The 18,452-nt window shown below is 44.0% G+C and overlaps 1 protein-coding gene across 4 annotated transcripts in view; it reads right to left on the reverse strand.

The window, feature by feature from the left end:
• The window catches only part of KIAA0319 (KIAA0319 ortholog), a 93,704-nt gene extending 75,545 nt beyond the window's left edge, over positions 1-18,159 (reverse strand). For all 4 annotated transcript variants that reach the window (XM_032799545.2, XM_032799544.2, XM_032799543.2 and 1 more), the window contains exon 1: positions 17,897-18,159. The gene's annotated coding sequence lies outside the window, so the exon portion shown is untranslated. The remainder of the gene's footprint in view (positions 1-17,896) is intronic.
• Positions 18,160-18,452: the final 293 nt, after the last annotated feature.

Here is an 18,452-nt window from a genome sequence, read left to right on the forward strand (position 1 = left end):
CCCCTCACTGATTTCCTGAAGCAGTCCCACAAATCAGAGATGTCTCTTTAGGATGGACTGGACACATGCTCCTCTGGCCTAAGGGAAGGTGCATTGGACTGGAAATCAAAACAAAGGGTGAAGTTTCACCTCTTCTTCTGACTGGCATTAATATTAAGGATTGTGAAGTATACAGAGTTATTAAGCAAGGCCTTATACCCTTCCCCCCAAAGGGAGGTAAGTATCAATCGCTTCATTTTACAGAAGGAGTAAGTAAGGGTTCCACAAGGCCATATCAGGCAGCAGAACTGGGAACAGAATTCAGGTCTCTAATACAGATGATCCAAGACTTAGCTACACTGCCTCTCATAAATAATATGCCAATTCTAAGATGGCTTCAAAATGGAGCCCCTCCTGTATACATAACTCATTTTTTCACTGTAATATATTCCATAGGTGCCGACTCCATGGGTGCTCTGGGGCTGGAGCACCCAAGGGGAACTCCTCCCCTCACCTTCACCTCCGCTTCTTCCCCTGAGCGCGCCACATCCCCACTCCTCCGCCTACCTCCCAGCGCTTGCCACCGCCAAACAGCTGTCTGGCAGCCCAGCAAGCACCAGGAGCGGGGAGGAGCAGGAACGTGGAGCGCTCAGGGGAGGAGGCAGGGACGGAGCAGGGATTTGGGGAAGGGGTTGGGCTAGGGGCAGGGAGGGGGTGGAGTTGGGGTGAGGACTTTGGGGAAAGGGCTGGACTGAGGGCAAGAGGGTCAAGCACCCACTGGCGCGAGCAGAAGTCGGCGCCTATGCTATATTCCCCCTTTAGTGGCTGGTTCACAGAGGTTAACAGCTTGATGCTGATGCCAACTAATATAGATATTGCTTTAGCAAAAATTATTAATATCTTTGCACTGCTGAATCTCTTGGATTCAAACCCTACTCATGATGCTTGTGGAACAAGGGATTGTTTATACAACAGAATTTGTATCTTTCTAGAAAATTAGGTTTCTATAAACCTTTGTTATAAGTATGAAAGTAAAGTGTCAAAGATAAGCATTAAAAAGGCAACAAGCTTAATTTCACCCAACTTGCATATGCATTATGATACAGACTGTTTTTACCCTATAGGACACCTGCCTCACTCCGTGCTTTTTTCTGATGACAGGTAACTATTTTTATTTACTTTCTATGTAACAAATCGCCAAAGCCTGCTCCCACTGAAGTCAATTGGAAAACTACCTTTGATGTCAGTGGGAGCAATATCAGATCCAAAATGTATATAATGCAAAAACTAAGAGTGCAGCCTTTCCTCCACTAAAAAAATAGAACATCTGTTTAAAAATAATAATGACTTTAAATGTCTAAATAACTGGGTCCATGAACACTCTCCAGAGGAACGCAGGGTGTAGCCGTGGGGAAGAATTCCAAGGTTAAGCAAGTTCTGCAGACATATACCACTAAAATGAAACTATTTTCTTTCATAGGAATACCATGTACCCTCCCCCCTCTGATTTATCCCACGTTATTACACTGTCTACGTACAAGTGACATGAGACACACTACATCAGAGCTTATTTACCTTGATGTAGATAAATCAATAAATGCATGTATTTAAAAAATGATGTGAATGAAAAGTTTGGTTTAAAATCACAAAGCCAGGGGATCTGGTATTATAGCTGAATCTCTGTCCTGCACTCACACATCACTGAGCCTTTTTATTTTATAATGATGGGAATAGAGAAGATAATACTGCCAGTATTAACTTTGAATTTTCTTGGTTTTCATCAGTTTAAGTCAGACCTGTAATCACATTTCAGAGGAAGAGCTGCTTAAAATGGACTGTATGAAAGTTTATATGACAGTAAAAATATACATTGCCCTACACTGAAAACCACTTTTTTTTTCTGAGCCAGCTTTCAGCTTTACTTGACTCAAATGGAATTCTGTATCTGGCAGCTTGAAACAAACATTTCCACTTCGTGATTTTTTAACATGCTCAGCAGCGGGGCAGACCCCCAGCACCACTATTCAGAGGTCAAAACAACAACAACAACTAATTTCCCACAGAACCATTCTCTGTATTTCAAACCTCCTGGGTTTTAACATAGACTAAAATCATTTTCCCTGTTAGAGAGAGAAAGGGACCAGCCAAGCATTAACATTTCCTATACATAAATTACCCCAGGGTTAGAACAATAAAAAATTGTACAGACTGGGATTACCTAGATTAGGGACATGTGAATTCTTGGTCTGCAGAGTGGTGAATATAGCATAAGCCACTATATCCAGGCCCTATCTTCCTCCCATTGACATTAGTGACAAAACTCCCACTGGGCTCAGTCAGGCCCATACAGGAAAGCTCAGAATCTTAAAATGTAGTTCACTGTTGGTACTGATGGCACCTGCATCAGCTGTGAGAACAGTTCATCTTCAAGGCAAAATAATCAAAGACTGGAAAGCGTGTGCGGTTAGGATAGTCACAGAGCAGCTCTAGAGAACTGCAGACTGCCTGCCAGTGGAATGACAGGACTCTGAATACCTTGCTCATTAGCAACAACTTTACTCCTGGAGGAATTCTGCACCAAAAAATTAAAATTCTGCAAAATTCTGCATATTTTATTTGTCAAAATAACGGTATATAATCACGCTGGTTTGGTAATTTATTTAAACTATAATCCAATGGATGGAGAATGGGAGTGGGGAGTACTGGGGAAAATCCCCAGACCCTCTTGCCCAATACTAATTTATTTCTGGGTATTAGTCAACAAATATATGTAGCCATATGCTCAGGGTTACATCATAGGCAACTGAAGAGCAAGTGAGGGATGGGGAATAAAACTCACAATTTATATTAGCTATGGACCTTCTCCAGAAAAGTCAGTAGCAAACAGTTCACGGAGTACATTTTGATAGGATTTTTTTTCAGTCAAAAATTTAGAGCAGTTCTAATCAGTAAAGCACCATAAGCATTTATAAGGCCATACTGTCCTTTACACCACTCTGGCAATGTAAAGGAGCCTTAAAACTTTTGCACCTATTTTATACTCCTGCAGGAATTCACAAAGACAATGGGAACAATTCACTAAGCAGGCAGACTGCTACATTCTTCTCTGCCTGAAGGGAGAGAGCCTGCCCCACGCCTGTCTCCTCAGAAACACCCCAAAGTCCTGTCCCTCTACGCCAAGCATGCCACAATACCAAGCGAGAGGGAAAGTGTCTCTCTCACACACACATGACTACCCTGCCCCCTCACCCCCAGCAGTAATTTACGTCTCTACTGGCTGCGCAAGGTGCCTGAACCAACCTGCCTGCACTGCCAGGGAGGGGTACATGACCAATCCTGTGGCTTCTCTTTGCTTCCCTAGCAGAAGTCATTTTTCTGCGGGGAAGCAAAGAAATCTGCGGGGAACATGAATTCTGTGAACATGCAGGGATACAGAATTCCTCCAGGAGTAAACATCACCACAGGGAAGATTTTCCACTGCCAGGAACCCTGCATACTTTGGGTTATGAGGCCAGAAGAACAAGTAGAAGTAATATCTGAAACACTTTTTTTTTTAAACTAGACAGATTTCATGTTGATGATGTCCATTCCCCAAAACAGGAAGATACAGTAAATGAAACCTCCTACTTATTAGATTGTCCTGATTTTTTTTTAAACAAATAACAATTTCAAATTGAATCTTTCCATTAAATATAGCATTAAACAATCCTTCAAAAAAAGGGTTACCCAGGTAGAACTTTTCCACAATTGCACCATTACAGTTACCCCTGGCATCTCTGACTACCACAGAAGAGAAGGGAAAATACCATGACAGCAGCACTCACCACTAGTATCACAAGGAAATTATCTGGGGCAAAGCAGGCATAATTCTAATGCCAAAGGATGGTGTAACAGTGGCAAACGTTTCCAAATTAGGTGTCAAATATTAAATATCTAAATAAAGGAGCTAATTTTCAAACTATCCACAACTGCTGTTGAAGACAATGAGATTTACTGGCACTTGAAACCTAAGCAAATCAGCTCCCTTATGTAGGTTTTGAAAATGGGGACCCATGGTTATAGACAAAACCCTCTTTAGTGCAACTTCAGTACATATCTGTGATTCTGATCCTTTGTCTGTTCAATTTGTATAAAGTTCTGTATGCCTTGTTTAATAACTGCTATAGGTTATTATAGCCTAATTCTAGTCAATTTTGTCAAATTCAGGACTCTTACTAAAAATAATTATGGGGAAAAAAAAACCAAACTACCCAGTTAAAAATACCCTATTACGTTGTACTGAAGGACTGCAGGATCACTTGTCTGTGTAACATGCATAAACACTAATCACTGCTATCCAATGCAAGAACACAGCTAAAGCAGAAAAGTAATGATTCATTTAAAGGGTCATTTTACTGTACAATATTAAGCAGGTATGATAGCTACCTGAGTAACAAATGACTTCGTTATGATTTCTGCAGATACAGCGAACAACAAAGGAATTCCTAATAATGAGGCACTTTAAAGGTTATGCAGTACCAAGAACAGTTTACAGTTAAAAAAAAAATGTATCAGTGAACGGTGTAATTGCCCTGATGAAAAATTAAAGTGCCATTGTCAGCACCACAATTTACACCACATTGTGACACATATAGTGACTGGAAACAAGTCGAAATCATTCAGGATTGCTGCCACTTAAATTGCAATACAGATATCATTTGCAGAGCACTTAGTGTATGCACATGCCAGAGCACTTCATGCAGTGTGGTAAAAATAAGCTGAACTCAATAAATGCATCAATATAAGACTCAAAGATGCCAAAGCACTCTGAATCCTCATTTGGCATAAATCCTAATCTCAGAGGGGAGGCACCTGAGGACAAAAACTGATGGATTGTTATGATCAGCTGGGACTGTGATCAACAGATCTCTTGGTTTCCACACATTATTAATTTTTGTATGAAAATGGTATCTCTTATTAGTTCTCTGTATCATTGCTGAATATTCATTACAAAGGGGAATACAGTTGTCAATTTTCAAAATGTACTGTCAATATCAAACTAAAGAGAGAAAAAAAATAGGTTTCAAGGGTTTGCTAATGGGACAGACAGCCTCTTGGTTGATCTTGATATGAATCCAGCTCATATCTGCAGTGCTGAAAGCCATGACTGTCTGATGGCTGATCAGTGGTCTCTGTGAGGAGGCTGCATGGACACAGTCTCAGTCCAATTCCTAGTGGATGGGTCCTCATCACAAAAACCAATAGCCACAACTGGCTGCCTCCCTCAGCACAGAAGCCAAAGTCTAAATGAGGATGGAGAGTGAACTACCCTTTCATATCAGAGGTCTTGCAGGTCATATTGGGACACATTTGTGGGACAGGGCAAGGGAAGTTTGCACTGCCGCTTCCCATCCTGTGCATGAACAGAAAGTATCAGTCTCCAAGACTGATACCTTTCATGAACACTAAATTAAAGAGAAAACTATATATATATAAAATCTGAACTAAGTAGTGTTTTAATAGATATATTTAATATATTTACGTATTGCATATATTACATATTAAAAATACTACCTCTGATCAGATTAGTTTAGAGTATTTTTGCACTTCTTTTGGTGTGCTTTTATATTGTCAAAATGGTTTACAGGCTCTTTTATTAAATGCAATCAAAATTTCACTCAGGGACACAGACTAAGTTGTAGCTAAGATCACGCTTTTACAATCAAGTAATAAAAGCAAGTTACTCAATTATGCCGACTCTCACGATTTGATCATGAATCTGATGATTTTTGCCATTTTTCTTAAAGTCCTATTTCCTGAAATCAAGTGATCAAAAGAAAGAAAAAGAAGAAAGTTTCTAGTCTTCATGGCTGAGGGGAAAAGTTTGAAAACATACATCTAAAGACTCAAAAGCTAGAAGGCAAATAAAAAGAATCCAATACTTAACATCTTAAAAATAAAATCTCAAGGGATGAAATCCTGGTCCCATTCAACGTCAACAGGACAGGATTTCACCCATGATTTTTAAGCTAATGTCATGATTTTTTGGAGCCCAACTCATGTGAACACTTAGGGCTGGCAATACTGTTATATAATGTCTGATTGTGACCTAAAGAACCCCCCAATGCCAAGTGGCAAAGGGTTCACTGATCTGTAACTGTATCTTCTGACAGGTCTGACAAACTAACCACATCTAACACATTGTTTTCATAGTAGATATCCAAAGAGTGTCAAGAAAAGTCTCTAATAAAAACTTGTTATGTCATTCTGATCCTAATTGTTATGAGATGTATGGATGGATGTTATTTAAGGAGTTGTGTGTATGTACACCGGAAAATGCGTTTTAAAGTCTGAATCAAAGCAGGGTTGTCAAGCAGGTTTTGACTAGACAAAGGATGCATATTCACCTGTCTCCCTCGCGTCACAGGTATTGTAAGCCAACATAATGGAAGACCATGACGATGTCAACATGAGGATGTAAAGGCAACATGGAGCCAGCACACCAACAAATAAACCATCCTGACTCTGGGGACAAAACAATGAACTTTGGGGGATACAAGGAGAAGACAAAACAACACATCTTGATCCTTCACTGAGGAAGCAAACAGAACAGTGTTTTCTGCATTCATGAAAAAGAGATCCCAGCCATGTTGGTTGGAGAAGCTAGGAGATTGCTAAAGGGCTTGGCTACACTGGAGAGTTGCAGCGCTGGTGAAGGGGTTACAGCGCTGCAACTCACTCTGTGTACACACTTACAAAGCCCAGCCAGCGCTGCAACTCCCTGGCTGCAGTGCTGGCTGTACACTTCGGTCTGTTATGGGTGTTAAGATTTCAGCGCTGGTGATGCAGCGCTTGTCTTATCAAAGGTGTGCACCAACACATGTTATTTGGCCTCCACGGGTATTGGGAGGATCCCAGCTACCTTTTCTGGCCACTCGCTCATCGTTTCACATCCACGCCTGGGGCTTCAGGTACCGCCTTTAACTTGCCGGATTTTAAAAAATCTCTTCCTGTTCTCTCTAGCCAGGCGTGGAGTGGCAATCAATCAACAGATCACTGGACCATGCCTCCAGCGCCCCAACGAGGACCCGCATGGGAGCAATGGCGAGCTAGGGACCTCATCGTGTTTGGGCCTGGTGAGGAAGCTTGTTCAGTCACAGCTGCGCTCCAGTCACGTAGAATTATGATACCATATGGCCAGATAGTCAAAGTCCATGCTGGCAGGGCATGACGAGACACTTACAGTGCTAGGGTCAAAGTAAAGGAGCTGCGGGTGTCACTATTGCAAAGCCTGTAGGAAACCGTCCGCTCACGTGGCTGCCCCCACGAACCTGCCGTTTTTACGAGCACTGGATACGATACTGGGGTCGACCCCACTGCAAATCCGAGGACAGCGCCCGATGGACAGTTCCACCGGAGAGTAGGTGAGGGGACGGTGTGAGGAATCAGAGTATCTGAGGGTACTGGGATGTTGTGGAAAGATACCCCAGAGTCCCAGGAAGGCATGCAGCCAGGAGCTCTATCTCAAGCCCAGGAAGCGGCAGCCAGTCGCGACAGCTGGAACTTGTTGGTGAAGGAGCAGAGGAGCTGATCCCCGTAAGCAGCTTTTAAAATGTTTTGAGAGAGGAGGGGGCGTTATGGACTGTCGAGTGCATGCATGCATGCCTAGATGTGGAATGACCCATTGATTTGGTCTATCACGTCACGGTAAGCCTCTGTAATCTCTGACAAGTTTCAGCCAGAGCTGTGGGCAATGTGCTTGCGCAAGTTTATAGGGAGAGCTACCATGGTCCTCTGTCCCTAACGCATCTGTGCCACTGATGCAAGTGAAGGGATGGGGCCATTGCTGCACACAGGCAAGCTGCATAGGGACCAGGGCGGAATCCACACTGCTGGAAGAGACCCTCCCGCTTTCCCAGGTGACGCGGAGCAGGGATATATCTGGAAGGATAATATCCTGTGGGAAAATGTAGGGATATTGTTCATTGGTCTTTCCCCCCGGCTGCTCTCTGCTTTCCTCAAAAGCCCAAAACCCCACTGAGCCCTGACTCACTCAGGCAGCTCCCATTTCCAGGGAGTCACAGCAGGAAACACTGATTCCAGTGAAGTGCTCGTGCATTGTGGGGTGGTGTTTTCAGTGTCTTATCCCCCAGCGGCTTTCGCTTTCCTCAAAGCACAAAACCCACGAGCTCTGACGCCTCAGTCAGCTCCATTCCAGGGGAGTCGCACAGAAACATTGATTCAATTATGTGAGAAGCCCTAGTACTCACCATGTCCTGTCTGCTGTGCGTCTGTTGCTATGTTAGGTATGGTGAATGATGCTACAGAGAGAGTTACACACTCCTTCTACATGATCTAAAACCAATGCAGCTCTGTAATAAATGTGTTCTGTTTCCGTTTCCTTTTCAAATAGTGACCTCGAAACTATGACCCGAAACAGCTCACAGAAAAGCGAGACCCAGACTTGAGAAGGAGAAAAGGAAACGAGGGCTGTGATAGCCAGTTATGACTCAAGTTGCCAGAGCAGTAAGGAGAGTACGGACTGGAGAGACAAAAACGCTCAGTGAAGCAAACAGAAAGCAGGAAAAAAGAATTGGGCTACAGGAAAAAGAATTGCAAAGAAGAAACACAACCAGCTTTAAGCTTCCTGGCGCACCAAACGACTGTATGCAGTCCTGGTAGCATGCAGGAGATCTATTAACCATGCTCACCCCACCCCAATCCAAAGCTCTCTCCCTTTGCCCCAGTGTTTGCTCATAACCCCTTCCCCAGTTCCTCCTTTCCTACCACCACCAGGCCCACACCCTCTTACGTATAACACCTACCAGCCTGAGAACTACGGACCCCTTACCCTCTGCACTAAATAACCAGCCCCATCACCATTGCTCAGCATAGTAATCCTGAAGTGCAGCAGGCATTGCAGAGCACTTCCAGGCAGGACATATTCAAACATCTGACTGGACAGTTTCATCACCTCTACCCCCACCCCCCAACCTTTTCTGTGCTGTATTTTTTAATAAAGTTTTCTTTGGCTTCTAAACAGTTTTTATGTATTGCAGAAGAGAACAGTACTGTACCCTCAAGGGAAAATCATGATAACCACTGCACAAAAACACCAGTTGGCAAGGCACAACAACATTACTGTTGCCTTCACCTCAATTGCTCCCTCAAGGCATCCCAATCCTTGAAGCCCTGTGCTGGCCTCTTAGTAGCCCCTGCTCTCTGCTGTGCAAATTCAGGCCCCAGGCGTTGAACCTCGGAGGTCCATCGCCAAATGATGTTGTTCCCCCCCTTCCCCCCCTTCACAAAGATTATGGAGGTACAGCACCCGGATGTACCGCAGGGTATGCTGCTTTCCCCCAAGTCTAGCTTTCCCATTAGAGAACACTCCAGGCCCTTTAAACGCCGAAGCACACCTCCACAGTCATTCTGCACGGCTCAGCCGTGTGTTGAACCGGTTCCTTGCTCCTGCAAGGCTTCCCTGTGTACGGTTTCATGAGCCAGGCATTAAGGGGAACGGGTCTCCAAGGATCACAAATGGGCAGTTCGACCGTCCCTTACTGTGATCTTTCGGTCTGGGAAAAAGTCCGCCGGCTGCAGCTTCCTGAACAGGCCACGTTCCGAAAGATAGCTTGCATCATGCACCTTTCCAGGCCATCCTGTGCGAAATTCAGTGAAACGCCCACGGTGATTCCAACAAGCGCCTGGGAAACCCATAGAGAATTACCCTTGCCAATTAATGTACTCGGATGCCTGTGGCGTGGGGTAATAGGATATGCGTCCCAATCTATCGCCCCCACAGTTAGGAGCCATTTGTGGCAAAAGCATTTCAGAATGTCCTCACGTTCCCCAGAGTCCGATTCTTCTTAGCAGATGCGATATGGCCCTGCAACACTCTCAACCACTATTTCACAGTCACTTTCCCACTCCACTGGTTCGCGACCGATCGGTAGCTGTCGTGGAGTTGCCATTTCGCCAATAGCCCGCGCTCTCCACTGGCGGCAGCTCTCAATCTCGTTGCCTTTGCGCCCGTCAGGGTGTGGGCTGTCGCTCTCACACAGTCCCATTGAAGGTGCTTTTCTCATCCGAAAGTCTCTGCAGCCCACTGCTCGTCATCCAGCACTGTGCAGGACGATGTGCTCCACCATCATGCTTTGTTCCGAGCGCATAAGGCCGGCTGGGGTGTCCATGCTGCTGAGCAGTCCATACTGCACAGCAATTTAGTGTCGACATGCATCGAGTGAATCTATATCTGTATCGATCATTGTCGTCGTCGGACTCCTCACTGTCACTTTGGAGCATAAGGAATAGCTCAATGCCAACGTGAGTTGGTGACATTCATCATCGCAAATCCTCAGCCAGCTCGGGCTCCATTTCTAACAGAACACACGTCGTACAGACTGACAATGCACGAAACGCTGGAGCGATGCACCACGGTGGCGTGGGAGACAGAAGGGATGACCAGCACCCTTCCGTCCCCTTCCCACTAACCCACAGCGCCAAATGGCCGAGGTTGCCTCTGTGGGATAGCTGCCCACAGCACCCTGCCACCAGCGCTGCCAACCTGCAACTGCTGCAAATGTGGCCACACTGCAGCGCTGGTAGCTGTGAGTGTGGCCACACTGCAGCGCTGTTCCTACACAGCTGTACGACCACAGCTGTAACTCCCAGCGCTGCACATTTCCAAGTGTAGCCAAGCCCTTACATCTTGGCTACATTGGCACTTTACAGCACTGCAACTTTCGTGCTCAGGGGTGTGAAAAAACACCCCCCTAAGCGCTGCAAGATGCAGCGCTGTGAAGTGTCAGTGTAATAAGGGCGGCCAGCGCTGCACGCTACACCCATAAGGGATGTGGATTACAAGCAGCACTGGGAGAGCTCTCTCCCAGCGCTGCGGCTCTGACTACACTCACACTTCAAAGCGCTGCCGTGGCAGCGCTCCCACAGCGCTGCCGGGGCAGCGCTTTGAAATTTCTAATGTAGCCATAGCCTTAGATGAGAGAAACTACTTTAGACAAAGGTTTATTCTGTTAAAGTTAAGTTTAGACTCTAGGAACAGTGTTATACTTTTTATTTTATATGTTACCATTTCTGTTTCCATTTCTATCCTTCCTATCTCTCAAATCTTAGCCTTTGATAATAAACTGATGATTGTTTTCACTATAAATATATCTCCCTGCTGTGATGTTATATTGGAGCTGACCCTCACTTGACTTGTAGAAGCCGGTGTGTTCACTATTCCTTTGGGAACAGCTTATCTGGTAATTTCTGAGAGTGTCCAGTCATCATGCAGGAATTTGGGGATTTGGTTGCGCCTATTGTTAACATGCAAAGCAAAGTAAGGTCTGGCAGAGTCCTGAGGAGGCTGTTAGGGTGAAAGCCAACTGACTGCTGGTATCATGGAGCTCACACCCAGTTCAGCCCAAGCAAAACTTCCTTTCGTCAAAGGCAGGTGAGTGATAAGGTGACTCACAGTCCTGGGCACATTGAGGAAGCATCATACCAATCAACTACTTATCTGCAACCTACTTTTTGACTGACATTCCATTACCTGTCAAGACCAAAATGTTCGAGAGTGGTCATCTATTTTGGATGCCTGAGTTTGTGAGCACCCCATTTGAGACTCCTAGACCCTGATTTGCAGAAGTGCTGAGCACCCAGAAAATCAGAGGGCGAGTGCCCCAAAATTGAGGCATCCAAAAAAATTACACACTTCCAAACATTTTAGCCTGAGATATAGAGCTGCTTGCTTTTTGGGTTTGTGATCACTTTTCTGGTTCAGTTTGCAGTGTCAGCAATTCAAGAACATTCTGGCTTTTACTTTAAAATGGTATTGGCAATACTACTACAAACATTGATGGGGTTTACATATGAAATACTTCACATTAAAATTTCAGTTTTACTGCAGAAGTTTTCTGGCAATTACCTCCTTTTAAATATAAAAGTGAAGTTCCCCTTTTTATGAACATAAGATGTTTTATGTCATTTTTATTATTTGACAATGTCAGACAACATATAGCTTGCTCAATAAATATGAGCAACCATTTTCTGGTATTCAAAGCCATATGCACCTATCAACTAATGAATATTCCTAATTTTAGGGAATCGATCAACTTTTTATATTAAGGGAGTGCACTGAAGGATTCATGTTGTAAAATACAGACTCTGAAGTTACATAAGTACATAATTATGCATATTTATTATAGCCTTCAATGGCCAGTCACAGTCCAATTGGCTGAGACAGGCTCATGTGACTAAGGTAAGATTACATACTATTGCCCGCATAGCTTTAAATTATATTTGACGCTAAAAATATGGACCATCTATCCAATGATGGAGATTGAGTCAAATGATCTGGAGGAGAAAAGTCTCAGTACAGGATTGTTTTGATATTGCAGGGCATTGCCAGCAAAAACAAAATCCTGTAACTTAGACATACATACTTATTCCACCATCCTTATAGTTCCTTGAAGCTGCTTTTAGACATGACTCCTGTCTCAGCTGGATTTCACACATACCTTTCGAGCTCCAAGTCTGAGTTTGTGTTTGGACGGAGGGAGAGAGATTAGATACATTACCTTGGCAAAAAAAGTTTATTCGCCCACTCAGCCAGGGCACGTATCTTTTGTTTCTCTTTGTTATAAGTAAAAATCACTATGATATTCATTATCACCAGCTATCCTGGGAAAGGCTAGAGAAGTATATCTCATGCCTGTGGTAGTAAATTTTCTGACAGTTTTTCAAGGCTAAAATGGACAGTATTCCTCATCATCCCAAATCTGGAACATGAAACACAGTATGGAAAATGTTATATGCAATGTGCTCCATGATCAGATTGCCTGAAAGAGTAAATCACATCATATGCAGTTAACAGAGGGGTGGGCCATTGGCATAAAACCTGCTGGTCTTAGGACATTTTGCAGTTTACCAGAAGGCTGCAAAACTATAATAAATGTGATCAAGTGGATAAGACAGAGGACATGAAGACATCCATGGTGACCAGGGCTTGATTGACAGCCATACATAAAGCACCATCCACTATCAATAAGCAACACAGCATGGCAAAAGAAGATGTGCCCCACATGTAGGTAGTAAGCAGTTCTAGGAGTGGCCTCAGAGAGGTAGTAATATACCAGTGGGTTTTGGGAGGTGCTGTAGAATAAACTGAAAATGAACTTGACTCCACTGGCACTGGTGCTGTGTGGCAGGAGATGCATATCACAACAGCATTCTGAGGGGCAAAATGGAGAATATGTGGGTGTTCAGAGGTTAGGCAAGGAAGCAGTTGATCCATACAGTCAATCAACTGGAGCAAAAACAACAGTCATATCATAAAAAGCCACAGGCATGTAGGATTAACATAAGTGTTTATTTGAAGTCAATGAAGCTAAAGAAAGGGCTATCCACAGATACAAATCACACAAAACCATAACCAGAGCTGGGTGTGCCCTTGGCAGTGATTAAAAAAGGAACTTTTTTTAAAACTCAAAACATAATTAACCTGTGGAACTCACTGCCACTTTATATAATTGGGGCAAAGAGGTTACTAGTGTTCAGAAAGGGATTAGACATTTGTAAAAAATAACAGAAATATATGCCATTAAAATAGATAAGGATACAAATTATCAAAGAATAAGCCAATCACTAACTGCCTCAGTTGAGGAAGTAACTTTTTACATGGACATATTGTTTATTATGGGGGCTTTGTACCTTCCTCTAAAGCATTTCGTACTGGACACTCTAGGACACAGGATATTGGACTGTTGTCCTGATTCAGCATGGCAATCCTTATGATCCTAATAAGGATACAATGTATATTAACTCCTCGCTTAACATTGTAGTTGTGTTCCTGAAAAATGCAACTTTAAGCGAAACAATGTTAAGCGAATCCAATTTCCCCATAAGTATTAATGTAAATGGGGGGGTTAGGTCTCAGGGAAAAATTTTTCACCAGACAAAAAGGTATTTTTTATATATATATAATTACACACACACAGAGTATAAGTTTTAAACAAATAATTTAATATTGTACACAGGAATGATGATTGTGAAGCTTGGTTGAGGTGGTGAAGTCAGAGGGTGGAAGAGGGTGGGATATTTCCCAAGGAATGCCTTACTGCTAAATGATGAATTAGCATTCTGCTGAGCCCTCAAGGGTTAACACATTGTTGCTAATGTAGACTTACACTCTACAAGGCAGCATAACTGGAGGAAGGGGAGATAGCATGGCAGACACTCTGTGTGTGGGGGAGAGAGAGAGAGATGCACATTGCCCCTTTAAGTACACTGACACCATTCTAAGTACATTGCCTTTAAAAAAAATCAGGAAGTTGAGACCACAGCTGCAGCCAGCAAGCTCCCTCTGTCCTGAGCCCTGTCTTGTTCCCTCCCTGCTCTATATGGAGAGGGGGTAAGTGGGAGGCAGGAGCAGAAGGGAGGGGGACACCCTGACATTAGCCCCCTTCCTCTCCTCTCTCCTGCACAGCAAGCAGGAGGCTCCCAGGAGCAGCTCCAAGGCAGAGGGCAGGAGCAGCACATGGCAGTGGGGGGAGGGACAGCTGAACTGCTGGCAATTGGTAGCCTGCTGGGCTGCTGCTGCACAGGGAACTTAGGGGAGCGGAAGCTGATGGGGGGCTGCTGGTCCAGCCTAGTTCCAAGCCCCCATCAGCTAGCTGCAATGGGCTGCTCTTCCTGCAAGCAGTGGACAAAGCAGGCAGCTGCCAAATGATGTTATAAGGGAGCATCACACAACTTTAAATTAGCATGTTCCCTAATTGATCAGCAATGTTACAACAAAATAATGTTAACCAGGATGACTTTAAGTGAGGAATTACTGTAGTAACAATACCAAAACAATCAACCACAACACGTAAAGTTACATACCTTCAGGAAATAACATTCTATAAGCAATGCCCATGCAGCAAACATGCCATGAAAGCAGCAGCAATGCCCAGCATAACCAACAACTGTTCCCACCACATTATCCAAATGGATAGCCATTCTCCCCGATGTGAGAGAGGTCAAACATGATGAAAGCTCCACTGGATACATAGCAGTAGTAAGACACACATAGTAGCACTGATAAAGTCACCAGCAGACTTGCATCCCACACAGTTGATTAGGGAACCACACACCACCAACAGAGAAGACAGAACTGCGTCCAGTAATTTTCCCTGTGGAAATGAGAACATCCAGTGGCTGTTGCTTTATTCACTGCTTGTGTGTCCAGCACTTGTTTTTGGGGGAGGGGAGGAGAGGGAAGGATAAACTTCAAGGGCGCTTTCCAGAACATACTCTTGTTCCTTAGGCTATTCCTCTTTTAGGATTGATCCTACACTCACTGAAGTCTATGGCAAAGCTCCCATTGACTTTAATGGTGTAGAATTAGGGCCTTACTATGTCATACTTTCCTTTGCACTCAGGGGTAGCACATAACCCCAGGGCTTTGTGTGTATACTCTATTCCTCTCACACCACCCTTTCATACAATTTGCCCCATCTCCCATCCTTTGTGAGGTGTGCAGTCCTGCACACATTGTCTAAGCTACTAAATTAATCTATCCCTTTTTACAGGGACTATTGAGTATGAAAGATGAGTGTGGTACAAAGTTGGTAAGAGATTACAATTGTCCTGAGGCAGGTCAAAAATTATGGAATATCCACTTGAATAGTCAACCTCCCAAATGAAAAAGCTAATAAAAATGAATGGGCATTATGCAAACAAGCGAAATATATTTGTGCTAGTATATATATACACTTTGTGCTAGCAGCTGAAAGCCCATGCTGTTGCACAGGTGTAATTCATAAAGTTGTGTAAAAAAGCCAAAAATGGCTGAGAACTTAAAACTGAACAGTAACAGACCACGAATCTCAGTGATGACTGAATCACGGTGATATTCTAAACAAAACAAGTTGTCCTCTATGCTTGTACTCTGCTTTCTCTTCAGTTCGTATAAATCTTTCGCCTTTTACTAAAGATTTCCTTTGATTAACTCTGACTGTACAGACCTTCTAGGCTTCAGAGGGATGTTTTGGGTTATTGCGTCTGCTGCATGTGTTGACTTGTGTCTGGGGAGTTGTGCTGGGAGATTTGTGTAAGTGGCATTTGGATACATGGGTGTGGCAGCTGGGCCAGGATATCCATCATCTGGGTAGTCTCTCATACACCCAATGAAACGGTTGCATGTAAATAAGCTGCAGAATAACACTTGTGATTGGTTAAATTACTTCTGATATCACAATGGTCTAGGACTCTGGGCACGCATAGATACATGCCTTACTGTAGCTGAAAAACGCATGGGGTAATTCGTAAAATCAAAATGGCTGAAAACTTAAAAGTTGGACAATAAATGATGGTGAATCAAAGCGATGGTTCAGCCTGGTGATGTTCAGAACAAAACCTGCTCTTAACCATGACTGTAGTTGTTTCCATCACGTCACACTGACTGTACAGACATAATAGGCTCCAGAGTGACACACGGAGTAACAATCCTGGATTTTTATTACATGGATTACAGTTATGCTGCTTCAGGTCAGGCCTCTTGTGCTAGATGCTGTACATCTTGGAGAGCTTAATCCGCAAATGGCTATCATTGTAAATTCTTCAGGACAGGGACTGGGACTATATATATAAAAAATCTGTGTTTGTACAGCATGTAGTAGAAGAGACCTGGTCAGCACTACTTTAATACAAATAATGCACACACACATGGATTGGGAGAAGAAGAAAAAAATAGGCTTGTGTTGCATTTAATTTCCAACTCACCTTTTCATCCAAAGGTTGTTGATTTAGAGACTGCTCTTTGGGGCAGAAAAATGTTTTTTTGTGTTTGTAAAGCACTTACTATTTACACAGCACCCAAACTCTGCTAGTAATGAAATTATTGATAATGATTTTTTCTTAGATTGAAATGGGATAAAACATTTCATATAGCAAATATATAAGTGCTCACCTTAACATGAATACATATTTATAACAAAAGCACACACTTCAGCAGCAAATTACTAATTTCCATGTGCAGTAATGAGATTTCTCAGCTCCATCACATCTGCATACTTACAAAGCAACATTTGGAAGAGACTTTTCCATTTTTGACCCTTTTTAACCAAAGTGGAAATTGAAAAGAAATGTCCTCACTACAGCAGTGAAGCCATATTAATTGTTTTTCTTCCTAGTCCAACAGGTGGCACACATTTGCACATACATTATAGTAATGTTTTATTTCCAACACTGAGCAATTGCTATAGCATTTCCTTTATTTTTTCAAATGACCCTTACAGTCATATAATAAAACCACTCTGTCCTGTATTTCTTTACACATAGGCATTATATTGCTGTGTGCTAATTCAGCAGGAGGAGAGAGGTATTTTCCTAAGATCAGAGAGGGAAAACATATTTGCTAAGGAGCATTTATTTCCTTCCTTCCTTGTTGCTGTGAGATGCACAAGTGCAGCCAATTAGTCTTAGTTATCAAGATCTAGACCAGTATACATTTGTGAAACTCTTGGAGAGTGAGAGCTTTAAGTGATTTTATGGTCTGGAATCAATATATACTAGTTGTCATAATATATTTAAAGTAATGCACATTTCCAGGCAATATCTATAGAACAGGGGAGAACATCCATTCTCTGCCTGGGAAGTTACTGAATGTCTACAGCCAGAGGAGGATGGGGATGGGAAATTCCATAGTTTCCTAACCCTTTCAAATAAATAACTGATCTATGCAACAATTAGCTTATGCAGCACGGGTTACTTATTGAACACACGGACGCAGACCCAAACAACACTGAACACATCAGCTCCAAAGCCCAAACAAGTGCTAGCATCTAAAGCATCCTTTGTTGTATCTATAACAACCATCTGCGAGGCATGCGTTGCTTACAGAGTTAACTCGCTCGGCAGCACCTATAGCCAAGCGGGGCAGGTATGATGACTGTACCTGAGATTGCTGATGGAGATGCTGCTGCTGCTGCTGTCGCTTCGCTGGGGCCTGGCAGCATCCTTCGCTGCCCCATCGATCGAACGGACACCAACCGCGAGGAGACGCGTGTGCGCTGGAGGGAAGGGGCGGGCGGGCGGTAGCCAGGCACTAGGCCAAGATGCCTAACGTCTTCTTCCTGCTGCTCAGTCAGGGAGCTGCTGCCCGGATCCCCAGCGCGGCGGCTGCAGGAGCAAGACAGCAAAGGCTGTTTCTCCGTTCACCTTCCAGCAGCAGCTGATGCTAACGCAGCAGCACCGCCCGGAGACGCCCCCTAGCGCCGTATCCCAGCCGCGGGGTGCGCGCTGTAGGTTGCACAGTCAGCCCGGCCCTTGCCGGGAGTTCCCAGGGAGAGCCCCGGGAGACCAGAGGAGCTGGGAGCCGGAGATGGAACCTGCCCCGGGCTCGCGCAGTAGCGCGTCACGCTCCCGCCCAGACCGGCCTCAGGGCCGTGCAAAGGGCGGATGGGCGTCTAGCCGTGGTGCAGGGTTTGGGTGGGTGGGTTCACGGTGCAAGA

This window comes from Chelonoidis abingdonii, chromosome 2 (genome assembly GCF_003597395.2).
Source record: "Chelonoidis abingdonii isolate Lonesome George chromosome 2, CheloAbing_2.0, whole genome shotgun sequence".
Taxonomy (NCBI): Eukaryota; Metazoa; Chordata; order Testudines; family Testudinidae; genus Chelonoidis; species Chelonoidis abingdonii.